Source organism: Cyprinus carpio, chromosome A9, assembly GCF_018340385.1.
Source record: "Cyprinus carpio isolate SPL01 chromosome A9, ASM1834038v1, whole genome shotgun sequence".
Classification (NCBI taxonomy): Eukaryota; Metazoa; Chordata; class Actinopteri; order Cypriniformes; family Cyprinidae; genus Cyprinus; species Cyprinus carpio.
The window spans coordinates 4,517,411-4,545,285 of NC_056580.1; the positions used below are offsets into that span (position 1 = coordinate 4,517,411).

The 27,875-nt window shown below is 43.3% G+C and overlaps 1 pseudogene; it reads left to right on the top strand.

Moving 5' to 3' along the window:
* Positions 1–17,524: 17,524 nt before the first annotated feature.
* LOC122146044 lies at positions 17,525–27,372 on the top strand (annotated as a pseudogene).
* Positions 27,373–27,875: the final 503 nt, after the last annotated feature.

The following is a 27,875-nucleotide window of genomic DNA, read 5'->3' on the forward strand; positions in this document are numbered from 1 at the left end:
TTTACGTCTTTTTAAACTTCCCCCCCAGAGCCAAACAAATCTGCCTGGGCATTAGGAAGGGGCTGTAGCCCTTTGGTTTCTTTTTTGTTTTTCGAGATCGGGGGTTACCACTGCACAAGTTTTGGGTGTTGCAATTGACCAGATCAGTTAAAGAAGGAAAATCATCACCTAACACCACATCATATTCCAGGTTGTCAATTCCCCCCCACCCTCAGCAAAAAATGCCTGTTTCCTCGATAACCATGGATGCATCAGCAGTTTGGATAGGTCTGTTCTTCCCCATGTACAACTCCTAAACATACTGTATCCCATAGTTTAAAACATTTCACAGTTCAATAAATGGGATTTCACCAAGGTTTGCGTACTTCCCCGTATCCGACAAGTGCTTGACCAGGATGACCATTGACCATTACTGATATGACATGTCTATGTTTTGTCAGTGGATTTCAATAGTTCACTGGACTGGCTCATCTCGGGGAAACATAACACATGTTTGTTACCTTGTTTTTTCTTAATGGGCAAAGAGATGCCTTGTGCCCAGGCCGCTGACAGTAAAAAACAGATCAGGGGCCCCCTTAGCCAGCAATATAAGTTTTCCCCACTACTCTACCACAGTCCTGATCACTGGGGCTCCTCAGTTTTACCCTTACCCACAGTACCTTTGTAAGTCCGTTGCGGTTCCCTATGTGCAGCCAGTATACCTCTCTGCCAATCTCACAGCTTCCTCTCCAGTCTGGGGTTGATTTTCTTTAACCCAAGTCCTCCACATTCTGGACGAAGAATCCTCGGGTACTGCTCAAGAATGATAGTCTCTACTATCTGTTCCTTAGCCTTGACTTCTGGTCGCATCCACCTCTTGTACAAACCTGTGATTCGATTATAGGTCTCTCTGACACTCACCAGATGGCACTGTGAGACTCCTGAAGCACTGGCGATAAGTCTCCTCCGTTACATTGTACTTAACTAGTACTGCAGCCTTGATGTCCTCGTAGGAGCGGGATCGTTGTTCATCCATCCCAGCATATGCTTCCAAGGCCTTTCCTGTCAACAGAGTAACAACTCGAGCCACCCATTCATCTGTTAGCCATCCCCACATTCTTGCAATACACTCGAAACGAAAAAAAAAAAAAAAAAAAAAAAAAAAAAAAAACTCTCCACATCTTCCCCCTCAATGAATTCAGGAATTCTAGGTTCATGGTAACATCTATAAGGTACAGCCGGTGATTGGCTTATAGCTTGTATGCTATCAACAACAGGGTGAGCTTGAGTTGAACGTATCGTACCTCTTAATGGTGGTGGGTAAGTCCTTAGTGTAGGTAAGGGATGGTGAGTATTTTGGCTGACTTGCTCTTCAGACAAAATTTTCTTGAAAATAAAAAATTTCAAAAAAAAATAAAATATCAAACAGAATTTTCTCATTTCTTTGTTGCTGTCGCATGAAATCCCTAATTCTATCAAAAATTCCTGTCCCACACAACAACATTGTCCTTTACCATCTCGAGGAAGTACTAGCTGTCCCAGTCTTGGGTCTTACCACCGGGTCTCTTCATCTTGAATATTGCCTGCTTGGTGAAACATGCTTGAAATGACTTCCTCCTGTGTCAAGCAGCCCCCAGCTCCAAATCACCCACCTGAGCTTCCACCGTATCCTCGTGCTCCCCTCTGAGAGCAAAAACAGGATGTGCTCTGGTAGTCCGTTGAGGACAAAAATGCCCTTTAGCAGTCAAACAAAAGTAAAAGGAAAAAAACAAAAAACAATAGTATTTACATTAGAAAACATAACATAGGTTGGCTACTGGCCCCCACAACAGTCACATTCAGTTTCTCTTTTTCTTCCCCCACCCCCCCCTTTGTCCAAACAGTTAGGACTCTTCTATAGTTAATGGCTCCTCCCCTCAAATTCAAAACCTACCAATGGCATTGGGCTATTTCAATTACAACATCTACATACCTTATTTATCAGAATCATATTTAAACATCAACCTTCAAATAGGATATTAGCATCTTCTTTATCCAGCGCCATTTTTGCACCAACGAAAACCAACGAGAATCCCAAACAAAAGCATGTATGTCAATGCAATCTCCATTCAACATTCTCAACTGCCCGAGCACCTCCTCCTTTGGCATGGTCTACAGTCAAGTTTCCTGTTTGCGGGGCCCCTCCCCTTAGGAAGTTCCAGGAAGAAGGTAAGACAAAGAGAGGATCACCATTAACAACAAAATCATTATTTGTCTAATTTTCACACCCCAAAAGGCACAAAGGTTAAGACTGACAAATATGAGTCACAATTGGAATGTGCACCCCCTCCCCATTTGACACATGTATGATCTGACAAAAACCGGTGAATAAAATTATCTTGAAAACAAAACCCATTGTTTGGTTCTTTGAATTGAGAGTTACATACCTCACTTTACCACCACCTACCACTTCCCGACTTCTTATCTATTATGAACTTAAAAAAAATGTGTCCATTTCCACCAAAATTGACATGATACCTCGAGCCTTCTGGAGTCCAGCGACACGGTCTCATCATCAATCGCAGAAGTGCACCTCCAACTGCTGTAGATGTGGCTTCCCTCTGCCATATTCCAATACTTGTATTGATATTTTGACAGGACCAAGTGCAAAAAGCCTATGATTTAATAAAGAGTACTCAAACCGATGAATTTATAGTCTGGTGGCTCCAAAAGTGTAAGGGTTTTACCAGCCACTGCAAGGTAAGGCAAAGTTCGACACAGTCCCACATAACCAAAATATATATGGATTTCAAATATTTTCCAGTGTGCAGTAGTATGGCAATCACTGTACATTGTAATGAGGAGGCCAGTATCCCTTGCTGGGCCAGAGGCAGTGGCTGTTCCCTCCCTGGATCCCTTCAATCACTGGCTTCCCTTTATTTAAGTCCAGGGCCCAGCTCCTCTGCTGTGGTGAAGTCTTGGGTTGGAGAGCCACCCCGCGTACAGATATATGACTTTTTTTTATTGCTAAAATCAGCACAGACAGTACTGTGTCTTAAAACATGTCACCTATGTTCTCTCCGCAAACCAGTCACTTACCAGCCGTGCAAAATATTCTTGTATTTAATCTTTGAACTTGCTGCTCAAGCCGTATCAGCAGCTTTTTTGGCCAAGACATGTTTGTTCTTTAAGAGGAATAGATAGATACAAATTGATAAAATAGATTTGATGGTAAAAATAGAGCAAATATCTATTGATATAGGTTACATCAAATCAATTACAAACAAACCTACATACAAATAGATAAGAGTACAAAGATTAAACAGATAATAGACATAAAAGAAACTAAATAGATCAAATAGATGCACATAGTGGGTAAGTTTGTTTTGCAATTATTCTTCATGTTAACTGCAAGTCCACTGGTCACAAATTAAAGCAAAGTATATACAATTATTTTTGCAAATGACAAGAAACTCTTGGTGATTGTAATTGTGAGGGTTTCAGGTGGAGCACTGGTTATTTGGACTACTTACGCATTCAATCGGTCCACCTATTGTTTGCCAGGCATTCTCTCTTTGCTTTATTACAAAAAACAACAAGCTGTATTGCCTTTTTTACATATAATATGTTTCACTTCTTCATCACGTTTCCATAAGAAGCCTGTTGTCTAGTAGGCGAAAAGTATCCGCACCCGGGTTTTGCTCCATTTTTGCATCATTTGACTTCTGTGATCGATTTTGTGGATCTTTTAAAAACTGCAGTGACAGTGAACGTGCATTTAAATTCCAAACAATATACACCCTGGCTTGACATATCCGCAGCGGTTCTCATCCACTGGCTCAGCAAACGTGCAACAGATTAAGCAGGATGCACTGATGCTAAACTAGGATCAAAGCCGCCGACTGTTCTGTTGTAATCCTGGCTTTCTTAATTCGAACCTTTTGTGCAACGGGCTCCCTGGGTCCCGTTCTTCATACGTCGCGTCAACTCAGTCTTGGATAGTTTGGTTCTTTGAAGCTCATCCCGGAGTTTGCTGTCATAGCAACCAGGGTCAGTCTCTTTATCTTTATTTATATAGCGATTTAAACAAAAAAGATTGCGTCAAAGCAACGGAACAACATTAATAGGAAAACCAGTGTCAATAATGCAAAAACACGGTCCGTAAACTTAAACCTGCTCGGGAGCAGGCTTATTTCATGTAAAACAGGATTAGATTTGCACTCTGTTTTAAGGCAGATTTGATATACTTTAAATCTGTCCCAGCCACTGCTTACTACTTTATTACAAGACGCATCCTACTGACTCCAGGGACAATCATTTAAAGTAATAATAATAATAATAATAAATAATATAAAACAATAATTTAAAGATAATATATTAAACGTTGTGTAGTCTGTAACCAGCCAGTTTTACCTCATGCAAAGATATAATCGTCTAAAATAATTACTTCATATATTGTATTCATTCTTACACACATGCATACAGATATGTAGAGTCCGTGCATTAATTTGACGTGCTGACATATATTAATCGGAAATGGATTGATAGGCGCAGGAGATGCAGATAACATGATCTTGACCCTTAAGAAACTTTCATTAATGCTTGTCACATAAACAAATCAGTTCAAATATAAAATTAAATGTATAGCTAATTACTACATCAGAAATAAAAATGTAAAGCCTATACAATATTAGAAATTGTGAATCTAATAATTGGGAAATCAATGTAAATTAAAATAATAATAGAATAATAATAAAACGTGCACATTTCATTTATCTATTATAACATTTAAAAACTTTTGTTCCTCTCGAGATACGGTCTCTCGACATGGCGTTAACGCCTTGGGGACTCCTTCCTTCCTACCTACCTGAAATCCTATTGCACAACGCCCGTGAAGTTGCAACTCTCACTGGCCAATGCCATCAAGACGGCAAATATGGGCGGTGCCCGGGGCCCCTCGCCACTATATATTCGGTGTGCCGATGTTGCCCAGGCATAAGCCTCAAATCTTCCTCGTTCCAATTATCCTAGGCGACAACAGCTGTTGAGAAGACGCAAGAGAGCACGGATTTCCCTCTTGGCGTTTCCAGCATGTCGATAAGTTTGCAACGCTGTGTTCGGGGATTATCGAGGCCCCAGGACACCCACGAGTTTCTGCATCCGTTCATGTTGCCTGGGTCCCGTCGCCCATTTTTGTTTTGGAGGCACGGCACTCTGCATCACGGTGTCAGATCTGCCCACACCTGCGAAGAATTCCCAGTGCGGGTGCTTAGGGCCTGAAAGAATATCGCCCCTCGTGTGATTTCTCTCGGCACGTCCCACCGTCCCCACCGCCAGCCAGCCCGCACCAGGTGGCGCTCCGCCCGCGTTGCGGACGTATGGCACAATTCACACCTCCCCCCCGCTCCTCCAATTGCTGCTGGAGGAGGATCTTCAACCTGATTTTCGACGAGGCGCTGTCCCTAACGACGTCCGAGAAGGACTGGGGCCGCTCCCTCCGGAGGAGCGCTCTGAAGTGGAGGGGGACAGCGGCATTCCAGGATGAACTCGTCCGGATTCCCACTAAGGCCAGCTGAGGTGGTCTAGGGCTTAGAGTGGGAATCCCCCCGACGAACCAGCTAAGAGCATGCTGGATTCTTGTTCCTTTACTCGGATCCGCCGAGCTGCTGTTTCTGCTCCGAGGAAACGAGCCCCTATTCCTCCCAGACCTGCATCGACGAGGTCGCTAAGGTGTGGGCGCACCTTTTGTCGCCCCACATCGGCTTATGCGCCGTCACCGAACTGGTGGGTTTCGCTGGGCCGGTCGAAGCCCTGTGGATTAGTACGCGCATGATTCCGACCGCCCGTCAAGGACATCCATTCCCCTCTACGCCACCTCTGCCCCTCCCTCTGCTTCTCTGAATCCGACAGTGTTGCTTTACCCTTGCCAATGCAATCCCTGCTCGTTTGACCGCACATGTTAGCCGGGACAACGCGTACGCCGGCCTTCGGAGAGAAGCAATTTCTTTCTGCTCTGCACCTGATGGCAGCTGGCTCCACAGTTTTCAGGCACAGCTTCTGAAAATCCACTGGACGAGGGCGGGGCGGATCCGGATTTATCGGACGTTTTAAAGATTTACGCGCAAGCAAACGGATTTCGCGCTCAAAGTACCCACAAAGAAGACGGCCCAGCAGCGATCGCTCGTTTTCCACCGGTTGTGCCTCCACCGCAGGCATCTGTGGCTTACTCTCACCCTGAGCTGAAGTATGCGGACAGGAGGGCGCTGCTCAATCGCTCCCTGTATCCTCCGATCTGGCCCTATTTGGAGATGCCAGTCGAGGCTATCGCGGCAGCATTTCTCAGAGTGGCCCAGTGAAAGTGCTCTAGGCGATGATTCACTTCACTTCCTGCCTCGCCGCGGGCTGCAGCACAGCCTTCTGCGCGCAGTGAGATCCTCATCTGCTTTCCAACCGGCACCGTCGAAGCGACGCCCCCGCTGCTCCGACTGCATCCAGCGACCATTTGAGTCTGAGCCGTCATGTTCGCTAGCCAAAAACCTCATGTGGCAGAGGACCACCGAAAGAAAGGCATCAACGGCTGTTCAGAGAAGGCGGGAACACCGTCCCAGGGGATCTCCTCCGTCGGATCAAAAACCTCTGCGTTTCCTGAACGAGAGGGTGCTTGGAGGGCTACGAGGAGCGCTTGCTAGTGTTTCGCGGGGCCCCGCGGCTGCGAAGCGTCTGAGCTATTCTCTAGACGATCCCCCTTGGCGGTTTGCAGGCGACTACGAGAATGTCTGTGTTGTGTATGTTCAAAATGCAATAAAGTCCTGTGACAGATAACCCTCACAAAAAGAGCTTTCTTTTTCTCCTCTCCCCAGCCCAGATAACGGCCTTACAAACAGCCGTGAAACCGTCATAGTAACCTGGCTCACAGTCTTCCCTCCCCGTGTATCTGGCAACGGCTCACGCCGCAGGTGCTCAGGTGTCGGACCTCCGCCAGCCCGGCGGCTTGCTCTCGACATCTCGCACACACGCACGTTGAGTGTCAGGCAATCATTCAACAGGAGATTCGCGCTCCCACCGCTGATCGTCGAAGCACGACCCTCCCCTAACACACAGCGCGCTCACACTTGCGTGTCCTGTGAGTTTTTCTGACAACGACCCGCCGGTACAACAGCAGCGTCGTGTTCGAGATTCCAGAGGGCAAGGCCTTCGCCCTCTGTGTCTTTTTTGCGAGCGATGGCGATCCATTTCCGGGCATTTCGTGTTGGTTGCGGAACGTCCCGTAGAGACCGGCTACATACTCCAGTTTTCGACGCAGACCACCCCCGGTTCAATTGGCGTGGTCATGTCGACGGTTCCGGCTCACTAACAAGAGCTGGTTCCTCGAGGCATCATGAAATTCTCACTCCATCGCGACATACTCACTGATATACGCAGCGATAGAAGACGTGGTCCCGCCGACGTCGAGAGAGAGTAGCGGGATTTTACAGCCGGTTACTTTGTCGTTCCCAAGAAAGGTGTGGTGTCTCCGTGCCATTATTAAGACCTGAGCACCCTCAACCGTGTGTTGTTCACCTACAAACGCGCTTTCAAAATGAACAACGCTAAGCCAGATACTGGCACAGATTCGACCGCGTGAGATTGGTTTGTGTTTCGTGTGGGACCTGAAACAGACGCATATTTTCATATCCAGATCGCCCCTTCGTCTACCAGGCGCTCTATCTGAGATTTGCGTTCTTCGAATGTCAATAGCACAATGTCCAGTTCATGTTGATGCGTTTCGGGTTAGGGCTGGCGCCTGTCCGTTTACGAAATGTTGTGGATGCAGCACTTTCACCCTCTGAGAGCGTGAGCGGAATGCGCATAGACTACATTTGGACGATTGGCTTGATCTTGGCACATTCAGGTTTCCTGATGTGCTCACACAGCCACACAACACCTGTCTGTTACGTCACCTGGCGGAGTTTGGGTCCTCCTGTGTGAACGTACAAAAAAGCGTGTTACGCCCCCAGCCAAACAATGTGAATGTATACTAGGGGTGCTAGTTACTGGCCTCGATAACAATGAAAGGGGTGGGAGCCCCCGCGATCTGAGCTGCAAGATCGGCAGCGCATACAAGTATTAATTTCCGCTTCTGAACGCATTCAGACTGGACCGTTCCCCGTAGAAAGCTGAAGGATATCAGCAGGCTCTTGGCGGATGAGGCGGTGGCCAGCGACGGTCTGTCACCTCGGTCTACTTACTCTATATGCGCCCACATTTGCCGCATTCCAGTTATGGCTGAAAACACAAGTACTGAGAAGGGCGTGGAAAACAATTGGTGCCGTGCCCGCCTTGTGGTCACTTCGCAGGTGCTTAAGCGCGCTGAACACCCATGGCAGAACCCTGACTTGTAAGGCAGCGGGCGGCGTCCCCGAATGGAGTCCTGGTCACGCGGCGGAAAGTGGTCACGACGGACGCGGTCGACGACGGGCTGGGGATGCTCACGTGCGATGGCTTACCCGGCGTTCGGGCCACTGACAACACTCCAGGAGTCGGAGAGACCGTGGCACATAAATCGCCTCGAGCTGACAGCAGTTTCTTTAGCCCTTCAGAGTTTATGCGCAAAATCAGGGGGCCCACGTGTTGATTCGCTCAGACAACATGACACGGTGGTAATCGTACATAAACCGCCAGGGTTGAAGTACAACACTCGAAAGCCCCTGTATACAGTCAGACAGCACGCCTTTTGCTGTGGGTCGATCATCATCTGCTCTCCATTCGAGCAGCGCACGTTCCATGGATGCCTGACAGTGGCGCGGATTATGCTTTCAAGGAACGGGATTTCCTCTCACGGAGAATGGAACTGAACCCTGGACACAGTGAGACTGATCTGGAACATTTTGGGAAATGCGGAGGTGGACCCTGTTCGCGGCCAGACAGAGGAGAACAACGCATTGCCCTTCTGTTCTTCTCGCTGTCGCGCTCTCCCTGGGCGGGGATGCACTCACAATGCCGTGGCTCAAATGCCCCGTCTGTATGCATTCCCCCGCTAAAGATTTTTGTCACAAGCTGCTGCACAAAATCAGAGATGGCGGAGTTTTTCGTTCAGTCGCTTCCATACTACAGAAAACAGTGGCCTTGGTTTTCCCAATCTTCTAGAAATACTACTAACGGCTCCCCCGTGCCGATCCCGCTGAGACGAGATCTTCCCGTCTCAGCAGACGGCTCGATATGGCACCCCAACCAGATGGGTGTAAAACTTCAGGTGTGGCGGATGGTGTGCGGGAACCGGTAAACCTGGGTTTTTCGTTGTTCTCCAAAAACCGCGTGATGTACACGATGGCGGAGGAGGCGCGAATACACCTGTAGGCTTGTAAATGTTGGCAGTCCGTTGAGAGGTGGTTGCGAATCGAATGATCGGACCCTGGAAGCTGCCCCGTGTCTGACATTCTGGATTTCTGCAACAACGAGCACTGGACGGCGGCAGTATGCCCTCTACGCTTTAGGTTACCCTTGCAGCCTATCTCAGTTTTTCACACGCTGCATTTTGACGGGGGTCGCTTCTTGGTTCCCAGGGAAAAAACACGTAATCTAGTGATCAGATTTTTGAGAGTCGCGAGAAGACTAAAAACCCTCCACATCAACCCCCTACAATGCAATCGCTGGGAAAATCTGGTGAACAAACTAAGTCTCGCGAATTGCGCTAGCCCTCCTCCCCGCCATTCATAGCCAACTTCAGTCTGTCAGGCTTGACAGGAGCTCACGCTTAAAAAAACCAGCGCTGCTGCTCGCCCTTGCCTTCGTGCAAGTGCGTGGGGGATTTGCAAGCGCTCTCTGTGAATGCGCGACTCTATTGCATTTTGGACCAGGTGATTGTAACGTCACGCTCAAAGCCAAAATTTGGCTATGTGCCTAAAATCGCTCTCGACACCATTTAGAAGCGCAAGTGGTGGCTCTTTCTGCCTTCTCTCCAGAATCGGAGCACTTCCATTGGAAGGCACCCGATGTCCATGTGTTGTGTCCGGTGAGGGTCTTTACGACTCTATGTCATGACTGCACGGCTGCGTTTCGGCAATCCAAGCAGCTGTTTATATGCTTCGGAGGCAGCACCAGAGGACGGCCTGTCTCTAAACAACGGCTGTCACATTGGGTGGGTTCGACGCTATTTTTGCCTTGCGCATATTCTAGCCGTGGTATGGAATGTCCGTATTGGTGTTTTCGAGCCCATTCGAACGAGGGCTGTCTCCTCCTCGTGGGCGGTGGACTAAGGGAATTTCTATCAAAGATATTTGTATTGGCGGCTGGATTGGTCTTCGCAGAATATATCCTTCGCCCCAGATTCCTACCAACTTGGACGTTGCAGTTCATTAGCCTCACAAGGTTCTATCGGTGAGTACAACCCTGTGGTTCTTCCTGCAACCACTACCCGTTGACGGTGCTGCGTTGGTTTTCGACCAGTTTCCTGTAGGAGAAGGTTTCCGACTGGTAACGCCTCATACCGGTCATCCCCTATGTGTGGCCCACATTTCCTTCTAAATGGTCTGTTGCACTGTTTTGCTATATACGCTTGTTATGTGGGTTCACCCGGACTCGTGTCAATATTTGTATAGCTTTATGGGGCTGCCGTCTCTTTCAGACCATGATTTTTAAAGTAACCTGATTGGTCCCCCTCACGGGAATCTATATCCAATCCCTTCCGAGGACATGTCGCCAATGTCGTATCTGATTTGGCCTGGTGGATTTAACTTTAACTTTACAATGTATACAGAATTATTTTATGATTTGCTCTGGCCGAGACATGGCGTAGGCCGCCCGAGTTCACTGTCCTCCGTCACTGGAATCCGAGGTTACGACAGTAACCGTAGACGTTCGCTTTAGTCGTTTTTTAACTATACAAAACTCCAGAAATGTGTCAATGTTTTTCGTCAGGTCCACAGGTGCGGTTTTTTAGTCAAAGTCAAGTCAAGTCCACTTTTATAATGGTCACATCACCCACCAGCACCATTGCCTTGGTGAGTGAAATCTGCTTGAGAGTCGTGCCACCAGAAAATTGCAGAAACAGTTTAACATATACTCATTTACAGACTTCAAACGAGGTGAAAATATGCAATTATGCACCATACATCTAGTCCCGTACACACAGTGTACTATGGTACACTCTTACAGTTAGCACTCTAACACACATTTTACGCAATTGTACATTACGTAAACAGTTAGCACTACACACTTATACACTATAACACACGAAATGTACACATTCTACATTATGTAGACATATATAGCGCATGAAAATATGCCTAATGCGTTGCAACAGAGTGTACGTGGTTCTGGATACAGAAATGTTATTGGCTGCGTGCCTTGGATTGGAATCCAGTGGTAGCAGGTAGATATTATTGCGTATTCAAATAGTTCGCGTGTTGAACCTGTTAAAGTTTAAAGTGCAGTGTGTGGCATACCATATTGCGTGGAGTATGCTGTTCGTTGTATTAGTTCAGAACTGTTCATAAGTCTGATAAGCCTGAGGGTAAAAAAGCCAGCTATCCCTCAGATTCGACTAGTGCGGGATCGGTATGCTGCTGAGACGTCTTCCTGAGGTGCAGCAAGAGAGAGCGCAGTTCCTGTGGGAAGGATGGCTGGAAGTGCACTGATGACCTCCTGGACTTCCTTTATACACTGCCTGGTGTAGACATTGTCCTGGAGCGGAGGGAAGCTCACCTCCAACAATGGTCGGCTGGCAGTTCGCACAGACCTTTTTCAGAGCTTTGCGGGTTGCCAGCAGTGGCTGTTTTTCCAAACCCAGGCAGTGATGCAGCCAGCCCATCAAGATGCTCTCTATAGTGCAGGTTGTAGAATGAATCTGAGGATGCTGGGGCTCATTCCAAACTTCCTCAGTCGTCCCTCTCACGGTGAAGAGAGGTGTGATGTGGCCGTCTTTCAGCACTGCAATCGTTGGTGTGTGGACCAGGTGGATCCTTCACAGAGTGTTTACCACCGAGGAACTTAAAGCTGTTTAAACGCCCACTCCACAGGTGTCTTGTCCGCGATGGTGATGGGGTGTGTGTCCTGCTCTTGTCTCTGTCCCCCCCTGAAATCCACCACCAGACTCTCTTTGTCTTGTTCCTAATGTTTAGTGAGAGGTGGGTTCTCCTTATCACCATTTAGTCAGGGTGCTCACCTCCATCTCTGTAGGGCTGTCTCAATCGTTGGTCGGGTGATCAGGCCTATCACTGTTGGTGGTCACTCAGCGAATTTGAATGATGACGTTCCGAGCTGTGTGTGGCGGCACAGTCATGTGTGTACAGGGAGTACAGGAGTCGGGGCTGAGGACGACAGTGCGTCTGACGTGGGAGCACCTTGATTTGTGAAGAGGTCAGGGGGATGAAGTGTTGGTTGCCCCATTCTGATCTGCCGAGCCTGACTTCTGCGGTGTTAGGAATGTCCAGGATCCAGCTGCACAGAGGATCTGTTTTAGGTCCCCAGACGTCTGTGAAGCTTCACAACAACGTGTGGCGGCGACCTGGTGGTGTGTAAATGCTTGAGCTGTGAAGTCCACAAACAGCATTCTCACAGAGGTATTCTTATTTTCCCCAGTGGGAGAGAGCAGTGTGGTAGGGTGAAAGACAAAAATAAAAGCCATCGTCTGTAGAGAAGAATAATAACTGCTACGATATGGCAAATTTGTAGCGGATCCAGTGACCTGCAGGCCAGCATCAGAGCTATGTAGTCTCTTTAATTTATATGATGTCATTAGGTTGTTCGTCTTGCCACCAGTCCAATCGCTGCATTGGCTGATCGGTGGTCTTTTTAAAGTATCGTGATACAGTAAACCCCTAGTTAACAACCACCCCCTGAACGTGGCCCAATTACTCGTCATACTCAATCCAGCCATACTGAATGCCAGCCATACTAACTCATACAACCAATTGAGCCAGATCCTGATTATGAACAGGATTCCCTGGCTAATTTGGCGTGTGGGCACCATTTTTTAATGCTGCGGCGCCCGGGGAGACAGTTGGGGGGTGTCGGTGTCCTTTCGCTCCAAGGGCAACGCCTTCAATACCAATGACTTAGGGTGCCCTTGAGCAAGGCACCGAACCCCCAACCTGCTCCCTTCGGGCGCCGCAGCATACAAAAATGGACTGCCCCACTGCTCCGGGTTGTTGTGTCTCACAGTGTGTTGTGTTGTGTTTCACATGCTTTCTGTGTGTGTGGTTCTCACTTCGGTATGGGTTAAATGGCAGAGCACACGTGCAATTCTGGATGTATCGGGTCCACCATACTTGGGCTGAACTGTCACGTCACTTTCACTGATTAGCGTGATGATATCATCTTGGATGTGACGTTCTCATCTCGGAGTGTTAATATAGCGACGTAACTAAGAACGGGCCCCTTTTTCTAACAAATGAAATCTACATTCAAGAACAATAATGGTATTAAAAAATAATAATATACGTAAACCATGCTAGGAACGTAACGTAACTGTATTTTAAAAAACTAACACCTTTGAATTGACAGCAGGCGTTGATAAAAAACTACATAGAATGACAAAAAACTTTTGGAAAAAAATTAATTATTTAAAGTAAAAATTGTATTATTTAGTTTGTCTCCACCTCCCGTTATATTTACATGGAGAGGCTTATGACCTATACTGGCGGTACCAGTCACCTGGTGGCGAGATCGAGACGTTTTGTCTTCGCTTTTCAAGACTTGTGCTGATGCCACACTTGATCAGAATCAGGGGGTGGCATGGTTTCATATTTTCTTGAAGCATCCCCTGGGCGCCGCCATTGGCTAGCGGACCCCCACCTGCCCACTGTTTAGCATTCCATTGACTCCCATTCCATTTTTAGCGTCACTTTGACAGTGTGAATAACCTTTACATCTGAGGCGTTTTTAAAGACTCCATTTTGTCCATTAATTATTTCTAAAGAAACACGAAAATGTAAAAAAGGGCCCCCATTTTTTTTTTTGTGTTTACCTTGTATCTTACGTTATGCCCCGTAGAAGAACAGTTTTTTTTGTAAAAATAGGCTAACGATTGCGGTCATAACCTGCACTCTCTGGTCGCACAGTAGAGAAATTACCGTATGGATATGTCCGAGGAGAAGCTCGCAGGCAATCTTTTACTGTCTATGGGGCTATCGGGGGTGCGGGACGTGGAGGCCATGAAAGTCAAGGGAGAAGCCCATAGAGAGTCCAGAAAAGACACAACGGGACAATATTATTCAACAACGTCTGCAAGATTCGGTGGGGTGATTCAGATTTCTCTTGGCACACAGCGATTAGAAGACTTACAATTGTGAGACAGGTTGCTCACAGATGACATTTACGTCATCAAGCTGAGTTTGAGTCTGCATCACAGTACGCTCGACCCCCAGGAAGTGCGTGCTGTCTAATTGGACTTCACATGTCTCCCGTTGCATCCATGGGGCGGTCGCTGTGTCCCATTTCCTTTTAAGTAGTCTATGATCAGAATACACTTAAAATAAAATGTTTAAAAGAGGGATGGATATTAACAAGTGGCATCCCCCTTAATTTTTTAATTTTCTTAATCCAGAGACAAGACATATTTAACGCGGTAAAACAGTTAGCTAAGGCTCTGTAGCCTAATTGGGTAAGGAGCTTCTGCATTGCATTTCACTGCACTTACAAAATGCATAAATAATATTATTGAGATGAATGTTTTAAATATGAAATTTAGAAACTTTATAAATTCTAGAAATTTTAGAGATTGAAATGATAGAAAACATAGAATGATACAATTTTTGGGATCCCCCAATTATTTCGTAACTTTTTTCCTCCAGTTAAGAAAATGATAAAATGCAGGTTTAAGAAGATGTCTTTCTTTAGGAATGTTTCGTGATCTGGCCCCCAGGTTTTAGATCTTGCCCTGCATGTAAAACTTGTACATCACTGTCATATGCTCCCAACCCGCCCCCACAGAAACTCGTCCAGGTTACTCCCCTCCTTTCCCCCCTTTCTGAGGTCTTCAGTCCAATATCCAGATTAAAGATAAACATAATCACTTGACAAAACCTGCTCCCTGATGCTGTGTAATCCACGAGGAACGTCTCTCCTCTGCCATATTTTAGTGTTGAAAGTGCTAGTCCACTACCAGTGTGCACTGCGCTCCTTTAGTTACATGACTCAATCAGACCAGTCTACTATCAACAGAAAAAACATGATCGTTCCAAGGTAATCACACATTCAATATTAAATTATATAATTAGGTGTATAGCCTTACAGTAGGAAATGTTCCTATATATTAATTCATTAGCAACGTTACACATTTTGTGTTAAATTAGTTTTAATTTAATCATTACGTTATGTTAATGCCTAATGTGTTTTTGTCATGATTTTGTCAGAATAACTGTTTTGAATATGGTTGACTGTTTACTCTTTTTCGTGTGTGTGGGAATTTTACTTTAAAACTAGGGCTGTCAATGATTCAGCCCGATATCACATCCAAATAAAAGTTTGTTTTACAATAATATATGTATGGGTACGGGTATATTTATTATGTTATAATATAAATACACACACATATCATTATTTAGAAAATATTTACATGTATTACCTTTATCTATTTTATTTCTTTATATTTTATATTATATATAACTTATTTAATTCTAAACATACATATTCTTCTGATAAATATATACATGCCAGTGTGGTATTTTTATATATAACATAATAAATATACACAGTATACACACTATATTATGTAAACAAAACTTATTTTGGGATTTGAATTAGCCGTTGATTAATCATTTGACCAGCCCTAATTAAACCAGTTATACCAATACAAAAAAAGAGATAATACATATAAAAGCATATAAAATACAAAATTGTTTGGTCCCCCGTTCTTTCTACTTTATAAACAATAATTTTACATAACATTTAGTCTTTAGCAGATGCGTTTTATCCAATAGCACTTACAATGAGGACAATAGAAGCACATCAAATTAGATTTCTATTTTATTTGACCAGTGAACTAGTCACAACCCCCGGGTCCGTTCGACATCTTTAAATAGAAGCGATGCAAACGCCCAAACAAAACTCGTCCAGCTAACGTCCACCTCACTTCTGAGGTCTTCAGTCCAGTCAGATTAAGATAAGCAATAATCAGCGACAAAGCATGCTCCTGATGCTGTATGTAAATCCACGAGGAACTTCTCTCCTCTGCCATAGTTTAGTGTTGAAGTGTTATTCCACTAACAAATTGTACTACTCCTTTAGTACGCATGACTCAATCAGACCAGTCTACTATCAACAGAAAAAACATGATCAGCTGCAGGTAATCCCACACGTAACTATTAAAATGATATAGTGGTGCAGCGCCTACGGTAGGATTTTCTATATATTAAATTCAATTAGAAAACGTTACACCGTAAATAGTTTAATTTATCATATATTATGTTAATGCCTAATGTGTTTTGTCATGATTTTGTCAGAATACTGTTTTGATATGGATTTGCACATTTTACTATTTTTAGGTATTAATGTGGGAGTATAACTAAACCAGTTATAAAATACAAAAAAAAAGAGAATAATACATATAATAATCGTATAAGTACAAAAATGTATTGTCCCCGTTCTTTCTACTTTATAAACAATAATTTTACATTATTTAGTCATTTAGCAGATGCTTTTATCCAAAGCACTTACAAATGAGAGGACAATAGACGCAATCAAATTAAGATTTCTATTTTATTTTGACCAGTGAACTAGTACAAGCCCCCGGGTCCTTTTCAGAAATCTATAAATGAAGAAGCATATTGTTGTATGTGCTTTCATTGTTGTACCTAAACCGATCCGGGCCCGCATTGGTCTTTCACCCGGGAACGTGCTGCGCGCGGCGCGGCGGCCTCTTGAAGGTGGGGCCAATTAAGTGACGTCAGAAAGGTCAGCTGGGTGAGAGGTGATCCGGGACACATCTTGTTGTGCTTTGTAGAGTGGAGCTCGATCGCGCAGCCGTGTCTTCCCTCTTCCCAGAATCCTCTCAAAAGCTCCTCCCAGACACTCCCCTCTCTCACCCTCCGGACCCTCGGACCCTCTCCCCTTCCCGGAACGCGCGTCAGGTGAGACTTTGCCGCGTTCCATTGGAACGTAATGAGCGCAGAGGGGGCCTGCAGGCCGCAGGCTAGCGCTAGCGCTGGTGCTAATCAGCGTCGCTGCTCCCCTGCGATCTCGGGCGATTGTTTCGCGTTCCAGAACAGCAACGCGTCGTTTGAGTGCTCAGACGGAGGCCGTGAACTCGTTCCCGTTCAGAGCAGTCCGCCGTCGCTCGCCAGCACGCAGCTAGTGAACGCACGGAGCTAAAGCAGCTTCGCAGCTAACGAGATAGATGGCGTATTTACGAAGAGAATCCGCAGATGTAATACTAAACTCGTCTGAGTAAACGGGAATCAGCAGTCATATTTATAGGAATTGGCCTGTTGTGTGTCAAATGAGTATTTACAGTAACACGAATTCGTTCGTGTTTTTCGGGATAACCGTCATGTTTACTCCTCAGCGTGTTTTATCACGGGCTTCACCTGTGTGTGTGTGTGTGTAGTGTGTGTGTGGTGTGCATGTTGCAGGGTGATCGTCGTGAGGCACAGATCCGGAGCTCAGTCATGGCTCAGGTGTGATTGAAGGAAGGCTGAACGTCACGCTCACCATCCGACTGCTGATGCACGGTAAAGAGTGGCAGCATCATCGGAAAGGTGTGTTTCTAACAGTGCTGGCACAATCATAGCAAAGTAGGTTTTACCTGTCCATGCGATAGCGAAATGACATTGTGATGATGAATAGAAAAAATTTACAGGCAAAACTTGTGCAACCTTGTATAAGTAGAAAAAGTGAGGGATTGGACAGACCTGGAAAGTGTTTTTTTATTGTGGCCATTGTTTGTTCTCATGAGCTAGCCCTGTATGAATTAAATGGTATGTGTTTGAGTTTGGCCAGTGCGCCAAAATCCTTTTCTATCTAGAGAAAAAAATTTTGCAAGGCCCCTCCTTTTTATTTGTTAGGTGTTGGGAAAGGCTGCCTCTTATGCTCACCAAGTTGTTTATGTAATTTATTAAAAATCCAGTAAACACTGGAAATATTGTCAATTTAACTGATCCATTTTTGACATGTTTTTAACCCAGGCTTACTGGGGTTCTGGTTGTTGCAGCTGTATTTTCAGCATCATACTCCAGTCTTCAGTGTCACATGAATCTATCAGAATCGCGTATATGATGATTATTATAAACCGTTTCTGCATTATTATCAGTGTTGAACACAGCTGTGGCTGCACGATATTTGTGATGAAGTAATTTTTTCAGTGATTCTCTTAGTTCTAAATGTTTTGAGATTGTTCTTTGTGTCTGAGCGCTGGAGTTTCGTCATGAATAGTAACGAGCATCAGTTTATCTGCATCCACAGCAGAGCATCACGGGCTTCTGTTACTTTATTCCTCGTCGCGCTGCTCGCGGTCTGCTGTCTACATGACCCCCTGAAATACCGCCTCTGGATTTCCTCAGCTGGTCCTGATAAGTCATGTTTGAGGTGCATTAAGATTGCCGAACCCTAAGCCACTGGAGTGAGTTGTGCTCTGTTAATCTTGTCTGTTACGATGCTCTGTGTGGTGGATTACTCGATGTCCTGTGGTAGTACAGCTTTGCACACCGAGGACAGAAACCTTCAGCCTCGACTCTTTATCAAATCATCATTTGTGTTCAAATTTTGCAAAGCGTACCAAATTGACCAAACTATGCCAAAAAAAGCCCCACAAAACCCTTTCCATACATTTGTCCCAAGCCCTAGAGCACAAGGTACTATTGTGTTTTCACTTTGTTTACTGTGTTACGTTGTTCTTCAAATCCGATGAGTTCCTTAGTATCTTTAACTTCATACGGTTAGGCTGGGGCGTGCGACGGGGCCCATGCAAAATAACACTTCATCTCAGTCGATAACCCGTCAGTTTATCACAAGTTTTCATATCTTTATTTCGTTCCAGTTTTAAGGCAGGTTTTTTTTTCTCCTAAGGTGGAACCAGAATGTTAGTTTATTGTTTTTTAACTACTCTTTATATGGTCAGAACACGACAGAAGACGCTTCATGTTTTTGGAATTCTTTTACAAACGAAAATAATATCTAGAGAGAAATAGCATTGTCTGTTGTTCAAGATTAAGTTTCTGGCAGTAAGGTAATAATTTTGATCTGAATATCCCACATGGTTTCGGTTTGTGTTAGTGTTTTTGGAATGAGGGCTGTTCTAACGCTTGGTTCTGGTGAAATCAGGCAATTTGTTGCCTTATTCTGCATTATTGATTACTGCAGATCAATCATAATACTAAAATTTTTGGTTGGTTAATAAAAATATACCTAAGCTGGTAATTACTTACAGACACACATATAAGCAATAAATCGAAAACAAGTAATCATGTGGTTTGTATTGAGCAAAACTGTTACTCTGTAGTAAACAATGGATCTACTTTGCTGGTCCGCATTATAACACGTGCCTGTCATATAGCGCCAGCGCCTGACGAGTGGTGTTTTACAACTTTAAATTTGGCTATCTATTCCTCGTTAATATTTGACTCAAATATCCACGTCAATCTTTAATCTTTGGCCGTTGTTCTTTAGACAGAATTGCTGCAGCGAGCGGCATGTAATGCAGCTGTACAATTTATTGTTTTATAGCCACATTTATCTACACAAATTTTGTTTTTCCCCTCATTTTTAAAATACTATATGGTATATTATTTCGACTTGTTTGCTCACTTGAGTTCCTCACATTAGTGTATTCAGGTTTAATGGTTTTGATAAATGGTGTAAGTTTTCAGTAATAGAGATGCACCTTTGCTTTTTTGCAGATCAGTACAATGTTAAATTTCTTCAGTATTATTAGGGTTTGACTAATGTATAGTCTGACTATTGCTGGTTAAAATTACATCCATCAGTACTTTAATACTCAAGTACATTAAGAAATCAAATACTTTTTGGGCTTTTACCTAAAATAAATCGAAAGTGTACGGACTAATATTTTCACTGGAGTAATGTTTTAAACCTGGTGTCAGTACTTCTAACTCAAGCCCCTGAGTCTTGTCCATCACTGATTAGTAATGGATGAATCTTCACCTCTCACGCCTCAGATTCTTCTGTGAGGCTTTACAACGGGTTTCTTTGTTCAACTCGAGGGAGTTTGTCACATCATGGTCGGATTGTAAACTCTACTTATTTGAGGGTTTATATACAGCTGTGTTTGAGATCGCAGAAATGGAAACCTTTCGTTTCACAGCCGGTATAGAATATATTATCGTTATAATTTGTATAAAAATTATTTCTATAAAAATAAAGACTTTTTAGTAAAAAACTGTATTTCAGAATCTTTAGTTTTTAATTATTTTTTAAAACTAAAAATAAGGTTTTCATGAACTATGGCCTTAAAAAAAAAAATCCACACAGGTTACTCTGTGCTGACACCCCACTTTATATTAGTTGAATTAATCTTTTGTGTAAATTGATCATTTAAAGTTTTATTTAAAAGGTTTTTGAAAAATAGTTGGAAATGTAGAATCAAACTGCCTTACATTATTGTACTGGCACCAGTGATAATTACCCATAGCACCACCTAGTGGCCAACCAGAACTAATACCTGCTGTAACTGGTTTAATGTTGTATGAATGCATCATTATATGCGTTCTAATATATATATATATATATATCTATATATATATATATATAATATATAATATATATATATATAGGATTATATATATATATATATACTATATTATAGATATATAGTGTACTTATACATGCGTCTGTGTGTTGCAGAAAGGTGAATCCGGTGAAGAAGATGCGAGAGGAGGTGAGGATGAAGCGTGTGTGTGGCTGTGGTTGTGATGGTTTTCTTCACGTGTTAGTGATGGTTCTTTTTCGAGCCTCTCTGAAGCAGCCTGTTGTTCTCTGTGCAGAGCGGCGCTCGTATCAACATTTCTGAAGGGAACTGCCCGAACGCATCATCACCCTCGCAGGCCCCACCACCGCCATCTTCAAAGCCTTCTCCATGATCATAGAGAAACTAGAAGAGGGTGTTTACTTCTCTAATGGTACACCAGAGATTCTCTGTACGATCAGGAACATGCACTCTTTTAAAGTCTTTTAAGCCCCTCTGTACGTGGTGTATACTCCAAAGTCTGTGCACTTTTGCAAAGAGTTTGGCTGGTAATATTACAGTTTAATGGCAATATTCAGTGATGTGATGTTCGTCTGTGTGGAGTAACGTCTGGCACAGTCACAGCTTGTGCTCAAGACAAACAGAAAACCAAAAACAGTTAGCATTAAAGTATTCATTCATTTTAGATAACAAATGCCATGATGAAGTTTGAACAGACTTTTATTCTTACTGTAAATTAACAGAACATTAGGTCACGAATATTGTCTCAGAAGTCATGGAACTGTCTTGTTAAAAATGTGTACGAACCCTGTGTAGTGTAGTAAATGAAATCTGATTTCATATCTTCAGAGAAGGAGTATAAACCCAGCATTGTTCCTGGGCTGACGGACCTCTGGCAAGGAATAGAATGTAATATTAACATTTACTCAAATACAAAAGAGATGGGAGAATATCAGATATGTGTCACGTGGCCCCCTCAGCTCTTAAAGACACAGCGCTGTTTTAAGAGAGTTTGTCACTGATGGAAATCAAAGAACGTGCTCTGCTTGCTGAATAACTCCTGTAGCCTGAATACACGATGAATCTATATTCAGTTTCATTGTTTATTCATACAGAATTATGTGAAGATTGTTTTTAGGTTCACTTAAATTAAAACCCGTTTTTGCAAAGCCTATTAAAATGTTAAAAATCACTTCTTTCAGTTTTCTAATGTTGAATGGGTTTAATTAAAGGCTTACATTGAGGGAAGTGTGTTTTAATAGATACCTCCGTATCAGGTGCTGGTGTCAGTGACACAGAACCTTCATTGGCCTACTTAAAGAGATAGTTCATCTTAACAACTTGAACACTACCCCCATGATTCACTCTTTCCTCGCGCGATCCGTAGGTGTATAGGCCATTCTTCTTTCAGACGGATACAATCAGAGTTATATATAATTCCAGTGTCCAGGCTAATCCATCCTACCTGATTTCTCTCATTTAACTGACGGAGCAGCACTAGTAAATACTGATTACTGCTCAGAGTGGCAGCATGTTGTATGTGATGTTGTGGTGGTTTTATTTTTAATTTTAATTTTGTTACTTCGAAGTCATGTTAAAGAATTGCGTTTGATTTCTAAAAGAACTGAGCAGCTGTGGTAAGGTGTGAATGTTGATGTGCACAGGACATCAGCAGCTCCATGTCCAACAGCACGGCCACCCCCCTCGAAAGCCCCCGGTCACGCTGCGGATCGTGGTGCCGGCCAGCCAGTGCGGGCTCGCTCTCGTCAAGGCGGCTGCAAGATCAAAAGAGATCAGGGAGGTGAGCAGATCTCTCTGTGTCCCGCTGAAATGTGTAAGCGCAGTGAAAACAAGGGCTTTGTTCGTAGGTGACAGATGACTGTTAACCTCTTTATTTCTGTGTAGTCAGACAGGAGCTCAGGTAGAGTGGCTGGAGACATGCTGCCCTAACTCTACTGAGAGAGCCATTACGATCGCCGGGAACCCCTGCGTCCATCATCGAGTGTGGTCAAACAGATCTGTGTGGTCATGCTGGGGAGGTAAAACTTCATCATCTCACCTGACTCTGGCTGCTGTGCAACACCCGAAACAGAGTTCCTATGAGTCTTACTAAGTTCTGTTTTTTTTGGACCCAATAATATTTAATCAATCCTTTAGTGCACTGCAGTTCATGCTCATCTAAATACACATTGGGCTGCCCACCCCAGTCTCAACAACCAATCATAACTGATACATAGAACTAAAACAACCTGACTAGATAGTTTGAATTATTATTTGAGACCCGTCGTCCCTCTGTTTCTCGTTTTCAAAGTCCGCCTCCCAAAGGTGTGACCATCCCTTACCCGACCCAAACCCTCAGGATCGCCTGTTCATTTTTGCAGGAGGACAGGTGATTGTGTGGGAGTTAATGCACCTGCAGCTCTAGTACGTGGTGTGTGTGTGGTGTGATCTCATCTCAAACGTGTGTTTTGCAGGCATATGCGGCTACAGGGACAACATGCCCATTTCCTCACCCTGATGTAAGAGACACTTCTATTCTCTGTAACTCAGAAGGGTCTGAACCCATTAAAAACTTACAAATGATAGTGATCTGACTGTTAAATGTTAAATTCTCGGCATGCTGTTTTCTGTCTCCGCAGCTCACTAAACTCCACCAGTTGGCGATGCAGCAGAGTCCCGTTTCCTTTGGCCCCCAGCAGCCAAGGCTTCACTGGTAAACCCCTTCGCCTCAGACGCTGTTGGCTCTGTTGCCTGATCTTTTGATTGGCTGATGGAGCTGATTGTGTTCCCTCTGTTTGGCGCTGGTATGGACGCTACTGCACAGACAGGCTCTCATGAACTGACCATTCCAAACGATGTGAGTTTACTGCACCCTTCTGAGAGGAGGGCACAATCTGATGCATATATGACAGTATTAGGGGCTGCAACAATGACTCTATAATCACGGTTGGAAGTTATCAACACAAACGTAATTCTACTGTGCAGAAATCAAGTATATTTTTTTAATAGAATAATTCAAAATATTAAATGGCAATACTAACCGTAGGGAATTTCCTCTTGGTTTACAGTCAAACTGTAACCGTTTCATCCCTGTTTGTAATCCTCAAGCTAGAGTGATCTTGGTGACCTCTTGTAAATCTTCAGGGACCTCTAGTGGGGGTTGTGACCCACTGGTCTAAAACATGAGAGTGTGACTCGTAAGGTGTGGTTTGAGAGATTAAATGTGCCGTTTGATGTTGTTGATATAATAACTTCAACTCTAAAGTGAAATGAAAGTAAGAATTATGGTGTTCAGAATGTGCCTTGATTACTTCCTTACAACTTTTTTACTTGGGCTACTTGCAGCTAGTATTAGTTTTTTGCTGTGATATTGAGAATTATTGCTATCCGAAATTGTGGTATCATAGCAAAAATAATCCAACTACCATTCACACGTTTGGATTCAGTAATTTATTTCTTTACTACTATTTTTTTTTTTTTAGTAACTCTTGTATTATTGCAACTCAGTTTTTTGCCACAAAGATAGCCCTAGATGCCTGGACATGGCAATAAAAATCATTTACTACTACTGCTTTATTGTTAGCACTTTTATCCAGCAAGACACATTAATTGAATCAGAAGTGAACGTAAAAGCCATTTATTATGTTACAAATGATCTCTATTTCAAATCAATGCCATTCTTTGGTATGGTGACTGGGCGAGGGACATGTTTATTGGTGGGCTATGAGGTAGTAAGTAATGGGGGCAACATCATAGTATTTTGAGGCCATGACGTTAGGACCGTTGCTGTTTGATTATAGTGGTAAATGAGTAATCTGCCAGTTAGCTTGACGATTATCTGAATCCCTGATTAAACATTCGTTTGATAGTTAATTATTAAAATCTTGCCAAACTATGTCATTTGATGGTCACTCAATATTAAAAATTGTCACCAAGGCTGTATGAAATGCTCCAGTAATTTATAATTCCTTGATTTGTGTGAGTAATAACAGAAACATGCCATGAGTTATGATAACCATTTTATGAAATCGCAATGAATACTAATCTGCCATTGGGAGAAATTATGTGTAAATGTGAAGTTCACAGATAATTATCATTTCTATCTCATTTCTATTTATTTGTTGTGCGCTCTGTTTGGCACTTGTTTGGTGGAAAAACACAATGCATGTGTGAATTTATGCATCATACATATTCAAGTTATTTTTTCCACATACTGTAGACATCGATGTCAGACCTGTGCTTAATGCGGTTTGCAAGTCAAGATTAAAAAAGTAATGAAGAATCAAAAGTGAATCTGTGAAAGCTGGATGTTCACCTTTCATATACTGCAGAGCATTAAAATGTGCTGTTTGTGGAGTCCATTTCTGAAATGATGACGGACAACAGCAGTGTTTTTTCAATCTTTAATGTGAAGTGCTTGCACACAGTTGATAGATTTTTGCCGTTTATTGTTTCGCACCCGTATCTGTGCACTCCAGTGTCATTTTGCCGAATACCTGTACACTAAAATGTTACTCAGATTTACTCCCAGTAATCGTGACAGCCCTACATAACATAAATTTGTGGGGAACATGATAATGTTGTGGCCACCAAATCATTTTTTGTCGAGGTAACATCCTGATGTCGTAGCCTGTTGTTTAACTGATGGTTTCTGATGGACACTAGTTTAATGTGGAAAACAAACCTTGAAGCGATCGTGTCCGTTCCCAGTCACTGTACTTTTTGAACTTTCTATCCAAATCCTAAAAAAAAAAAATCTAGGACTATTTCCATAAAAGGTATGATAATAACAGTTTCCACAGCATTGATGATGATGATGATAATAATAATTATAAATATAAAATCTTGAGCAGCAAATCAGTATATTAGACACTTAAGACTGAAATAATGGCTGCTGAAAATTAGGGATGTAACGATGAACCGTGAGCCGGTTGAAAATCAATTCAAATATGTGACTGTTCAAATCGGTTGAGATGCTAACAAATCATGATTCAATTAGGGGTAAGAGTTTATATGAGTTCATGTCTGAGGGGAACTTACTGTCTTTAGAAATCATCTTGCCTCTGTATGAAGCATATTAAAGTTCATAAGTGCAGCGCTGCTTTGTTTACGGCGGTATCCGAGGAAAACGCTTTAAAGCTCCACCTGCTGCAGTGTTCACAAGCGCTTTGTTTACGGCGGTAACCGAGGAAACGCTTTAAGCTCCACCTGCTGCAGTGTTCACAAGCGCTTTGTTTACGGCGGTAACCGAGGAGGGAACGCTTTTAAGCGCCACCTGCTGCAGTGTTCATAAGCGCTTTGTTTACGGCGGTACCCGAGGAAAAGGAAGGAAACGCTTTAAGCTCCACCTGCTGCAGTGTTCACAAGCGCTTTGTTTACGGCGGTAACCGAGGAAACGCTTTAAGCGCCACCTGCTGCAGTGTTCATAAGCGCTTTGTTTACAGCGGGATAACCGAGGGGAAACGCTTTAAGCGCCACCTGCTGCAGTGTTCATAAGCGCTTTGTTTACAGCGGTAACCGAGGAAACGCTTTAAGCTCCGCCTGCTGCAGTGTTCATAAGTGCTTTGTTTACAGCGGGTAACCAAGGAAACGCTATAAGCGCCACTGCTGCAGTGTTCATAAGCGCTTCGTTTACGGCGGTAACCGAGGAAACGCTTTAAGCTCCACCTGCTGCAGTGTTCACAAGTGCTTTGTTTACAGCGGTAACCAAGGAAACGCTTTAAGCTCCACCTGCTGGCAGAGAGTGAATCTGCGTCTCGTTCAGCTCGTCTGCTGTTTCTGTTTCATGCAGATATTTTAATGTATAGTTTCACAAAACTGAAGTCCAAACCATTCTGTTTTTTGCTTCAAATTTCGAGATTATACAATCTAGTTTAGATTAAAAACTGCTAATCTTTGTTTGGATCAGATTAAAATGCAGTGGTTGCCTCTCATTTTAAATGGAAAGATCACATACAAAGCCTTATTTTGTTTATATGAATAGATATCTTTTCTTGTTACTTATTTTAATAAGGGCTTGTTTAAAAATTGTTTTATTTACATGTATATCAATTTTATTTAGCAGACGCTTTTATCCAAAGCAACTTACATATGAGGACAATAGAAGCAATCAAAACCAACAAAACGAGCAATGATATGCAAGTGCTATATTAGTATATTATAGTATTATTTCAGTTTCACAAAGAAACGTGCAGCATTTTTGTCCAAGCAATAATAAAAAGGACACATTTAATTCATAATTTGTCTTAAATCTAAAAAATTGTGAATCGAAATCATGGAATCTAAAATCGTGAGTTGAGTGAATCGTTACATCCCTACTGACAATGCAGCGTCACAGGAATGAATGACATCTTTACAGTGTGTTTCAAATAGAAAGGTTATTTAAAGTGGCAATAATGTTGTTCCTGACAGTTGATTGGCTGCATCATTGGCCGTCAAGGTGCCAAGATCAATGAGATTCGTCAGATGTCAGGGGCACAGATCAAGATCGCCATCCAGTGGAGGGCTCGACCGACCGGCAGGTCACCATCACCGGCTCACCTGCCAGCATAAGGTCTGGCCGAGTACCTGATCAACGCACGGTAACACGACTCGTTTTCTGCTACTGAACCGGGCTCTGTGTGCTGTAGATGTCATCTGTTTTTTTTTGGGGGGGGGGGGGGGGGTCGTTTTATCTCAGCTGACTGTAAACCATGCACACGCGTGTAAAGACCCCGTCTTCTCTTGTGATTTCAGACTGTCATCCGAGGCTACAGGAATGGCCGCGAACTGATGCTCTCCGCCCCCACACCACCCCTTTTCTCCTTCCTCCATCACATTTACGCTCTCTAAGTGCAAAACGGAAAACCAAGTATTTTCAAACCTCTCTTTTCCTTTCACCCACCCCAAGCTATGCTTCATGGATATACACAAGTATTTTATTTATTTATTTCATGAAAATGTTTTTAAAAAGTCCCTTTGCGTACAGTTTTTAATGTCTTTTTTTCTTTGCATATTTTGTCAGTTAACATTACCGTATGGAAGTGACAGTGGAGACAGTGGAAAAATCTGAAAACATATACATGTTTTTGTTATCTCAGATTTTTCTTATAAAAACAGAAAAAAATAAAAAAGAGAGCAACTATAAATGATAGATTGGACCGCTTTCCCCTGTATCAAAGATTTATTTATTTTTAATTTAACTCTAGGAAGTTACAGATTTTTAAAATCCTAGAAATGAGCTTTAGAGGATAAGCTCTGTTTTTCTGCATCAGACGATTTGAATCTGTGAGCTGTTTCAGGTGACTTGTTTTTGTTTATT